Below are 4,603 nucleotides of genomic sequence, written 5' to 3' on the forward strand. Positions count from 1 at the left end.
TAGTGAATCCTTGGAATTCACTTAGGGGATTAAAAAAAAAAAAAAAAAAAAAAAGAAAAGACGGTAGAGTGATTTCTCTAACCCCTCTTATGTAATTCAGACTTTTACCTGATGACACAGACAGTATTTCCATAAAATTGCAATTTTGGGCCTGTTATTCCTGTATCCAAACGCACAAACTAGAATCACAAGAGGGCTGCCCTCTGCAACCAGGACTCTAACAAATTAGAGCCAAGAGAGAACCAACATCTGGTTAAGCATTAAGATATTTTAAAATCAAATCAAAACCCTATTTATATTTTTTATAAGATATTTTTAAAGTATTTTGAATCATTCATAAAGCACACTATGTAGTAGACTATGTAATCTGTCCATATTTTCAATCAGCTTTTTAAAATTTATTATGAAAAATAAGGATAAAAGTAGATTTTGCCCCAAACATATTGTCATGCAATTTGCACATTGTCCTTAGAAAGGACAATGATTTTTCAAAGGCCAGTTTTACCACTAGTTAAGTAGGGCACTCATTTAAATACTGATATTTTTATTTAAATGCATATGTTTGACAGCTTCTTTGGATTCATCAAAGCATATCATTAACTACATCAGGAGTCAGCAAATTTCAACCTTTCAACTCAGGGGCCAAATTCAATTGGCTGCCTGTTCTTCATAGCCCACGAGTGATGAATGATTTTACATTTTTAAATGACTGAAAAAAATAAAAAGAAATATAATATTTAATAACACAGAAATTATATGAAATTTAAGGTTGTGTCCATAAAGTTTTTAATTTCATTAATAGAAAATTTGTTTTCTATTAATGTGGAAATTCTTCTCTCTTGTTATGTAAGTACTTACATAATATCCTTAATTTTGCCTCTTGGCCCACAAAGCTTAAAATATTTTATTTACTATCTGGCTCTAAACAGAAGAAGTTTGCCAAACCCTGAACAATGCCAAAACCCAAAACCATTTTTTAATGTTCCCTGGGCTCCTTATAAATAATTAAATCCTTTTCCCCTTTAGCATTAGAAGCAAAGAGTCTACAACAATTTTTTTTTTTTTTTGGTTCCCCAAATTATCTGACTTTGGAATTACCAGGGTACCTTCAAAACCTATTGATCTTTGTGTCCCAGCCCCAGAGAAGGTGATTTAATTGGTCTGGGGTATGCCCTCAGCTTTGAAAGTTTTAAAAGATGCACAAGTGATTCAAATGTGGAGTTTGAGAACCACTGATTTAATACATTGCAAATCTAATCTACCGGCTTCACCTGGGCCCTCCCTTCCGCAGACAGCCCTCTTCCTCCTGCTAATTCCCCAGCGCAGGGCCCACTGCAGCTGACCCAAACCCTCCAAACTCTCCTTAAGCCGTCCATTTCCACTGCCCCAGGCTTCATTTCTAATAGCAATGACCTCCTCCCCAACTTGATTGAAAAGATCAAGGCCAATTCATCACCAAATTTGCCTGTCTTACTTCCTGAATGGAATTCCTTCCTTAAGTCCATTCTCTTCTGTCCAACCCTTCTAGAGGGAATATACTATGGTGATTAAAAAGAGATATTGAATCAGGGAGACCTGACTATGAGTTCCTGTTCCTCTACTTACAAGATATGTGACCTTGAACAAATTATTTAATCAGTTTGACCATCAGTTTTCTCATTCATAGAGTAGGAGTAAAAACAATCCTTACCTAATAGGGATCTTCTCGAGAATTAAATGAGATACGCTTGCTACTTAAAGTGCAGTCCTTAGATCATTGGCATCACCTAAGCACTTGTTAGAAATACAGAATCTCACATTCCACCCAGACCTTCTGAATCAGAATCTGCATTTTAATGAGATTTGTTTGTGATTAGTGTACACATTAAACTTTAAGAATCATGGTGCTAGGAAGCTTTTCATTTCACTGCATGCCCAAGCTGAGTCTATTTTCAGCCCTTCTACAACAACATATATATATATATATATATATATATATATATATATATATATATACACACGAGATGGTGGTGGTTCCCTTGAGTGTGGTTTTTATGTCCAAAAAGAGATTTGCTTAATTAAAAAGAAAATTGATCTGTCAGACACACGAGATGGTGGTGGTTCCCTTGAGTGTGGTTTTTATGTCCAAAAAGAGATTTGCTTAATTAAAAAGAAAATTGATCTGTCAGCCACGTACAAGATAATTTGAAACCAGGAGTAACTAGTGTGAGGGAAAGGGACGGTTAAAAAGTGCAGGGTTACCTTCACGCAACTTAGGAAAAGATACTCCCTCTGAGCATTTATGACCCCACAGGTGTGTACCTGATGAGCTAAGAGAGTCCCTGCGCAGTTTAGAAAAACACACTCCTCTGGGTTCCTGCTGCCCTGTTTCAGAGCACATAACTTGCCAAATACAGCAGGGGTTCTGCCAGTTGGCCATGGGTAGTATGTGGCAACGCTTTAGACGTGAGATTAGTTGAGGTCCTGAACTAGCATGCGGTCAATTGGAATGAAAATGATGGATTCCAGAAAATGCCAAAATGGTGGAGGGCAATGGGGAAAAGGTAGGGTGGAAAGTGGGGTTGTTAAGGAAGACTTCTGGGACGAGGTAGAATTTGACACAAGGGTTTGTATAACTGGGGTGTGGGGGAGGAGGAATGAAATATTTAGTATGTTATGAACAGTATGAGAGAGATAGCATTTGGAAAGTGGCAGCCAGTGGGCACCATATAGCAGGAAGAACAATGGACTAGGAGGCAAGAGGGGGTTATTGAAGAGTCTCAACTCTTAAGCTATGAATTTGAAACTACATTATCTTCTTCCAATAACTGCACACAACTATGCTAGACCAAGCCACTGCCCAACAACATCTTAGCCCAAGTTTATGCTTTTAGTCACTTTACTTGATTAAGATTTAATATTATATCCAATTTATCACATTCTCTCCCTTCCTCTAGCCAGGGGTGTGGTCTTTGTTAGATGCCAGCCCCCTTCCTCCTCTTCCCTGAAATATCTCCTTTAGAGTTGGGGCAGGACAAAGTGAGCTTGCATGCTTCCCCTTAACCCCCATCCCTACTTGACTGTGGCTACAACATGCTTTACCCTCACCAACACTCCCTCTAAGCCATAACTCTAGGCATTGGCAGTTCGTTATGAAATTTGGTCACATGTCTGGCTGACCTCAGCTAGCACTGTTGTTTCACATTCTTTTGTCCCTCATTATGAGATTCCTCTAGAGACACATGACCCCAAACTCTAACTTCCTTGGCCAGTTGGTAGGCCTACAACATGTATATGTAGGAGCCCTCTCAGCATCTCTTAAAAGGGGGCACATGTCAATGGGGGAGGTAAGGAATCTTAGTGGCCTCTCCACTGGAGAGTTCCTTCCCCAACATGCAAGTACCTATACTTGCACATCTGTGACCTCTCTCTCTCTCTCTCTCTCTCTCTCTCTCTCTCTCAGCTAGCAGCTCAGAGGTAGTTCATCAGCTCTGCTAACTAAGCAGACATTCAACCAGGAAATGAAATGTCAGTAGGCCTTTCATTAGCTACGCCCAAATATATGAATGATTCTCTTAGACTTCCTTCTCTTGTCTTCAGTGAAAGAGAAGTCTCAGCATCTCTTAAAAGGGGGCACATGTCAATGGGGGAGGTAAGGAATCTTAGTGGCCTCTCCACTGGAGAGTTCCTTCCCCAACATGCAAGTACCTATACTTGCACATCTGTGACCTCTCTCTCTCTCTCTCTCTCTCTCTCTCTCTCTCAGCTAGCAGCTCAGAGGTAGTTCATCAGCTCTGCTAACTAAGCAGACATTCAACCAGGAAATGAAATGTCAGTAGGCCTTTCATTAGCTACGCCCAAATATATGAATGATTCTCTTAGACTTCCTTCTCTTGTCTTCAGTGAAAGAGAAGAGAGGAAATGACCACTTCACTCCCTCAAAAGGTTTTCTTCTCCGTTTTCATACATCAGCAGGGGATAAGAGATAGTGGAATGATAATGCCTGGTCTGTTGGAATAATCCTTCTCAGTTACACGTGCAAAAAGATAGCAGGTCCCACTAGCTGCAGTTTTCAGGGCTTAGAATTTGGGGGACCATCTCAGCTCTGGGTCTTACTGATGATTCTAAGTCAACAGTGAAAATCCTACTCACCCCCTCTTGTTGCCCTGTTACAAGATTGAGATATTAATTCTCAGAGAAGGGAATATGTTTGCCCGATATCAATTTAGAGGTGAGATTTAAATACCAACACCATGCTCCTCCCACTGGTTCTTTTTTTATATAAATTTATTTATTTTTTATTTTATTTTTGTCTGCTTTGGGTCTTTGTTGCTGTGCGTGGGCTTTCTCTAGTTGCGGTGAGCGGGGGCTACTCTTCGTTGTGGGGTGCAGGCTTCTCAGTGTGGTGGCTTCTCTTGTTGCGGAGCACAGGCTCTAGGCACGTGGGCTTCAGTAGTTGTGGTACGCTGGCTCAGTAGTTGCTGCGCACGGGCTTAGCTGCTCTGCAGCATGTGGGATCTTCCCGGACCAGGGCTCCAACCCGTGTCCCCTGCATTAGCAGGCAGACTCTTAACTACTGTGCCACAGTGAAGTCCCCTCCCACTGGTTCTTGATAAGTCAGCTT

Source organism: Physeter macrocephalus, chromosome 10, assembly GCF_002837175.3.
Source record: "Physeter macrocephalus isolate SW-GA chromosome 10, ASM283717v5, whole genome shotgun sequence".
Lineage (NCBI taxonomy): Eukaryota > Metazoa > Chordata > Mammalia > Artiodactyla > Physeteridae > Physeter > Physeter macrocephalus.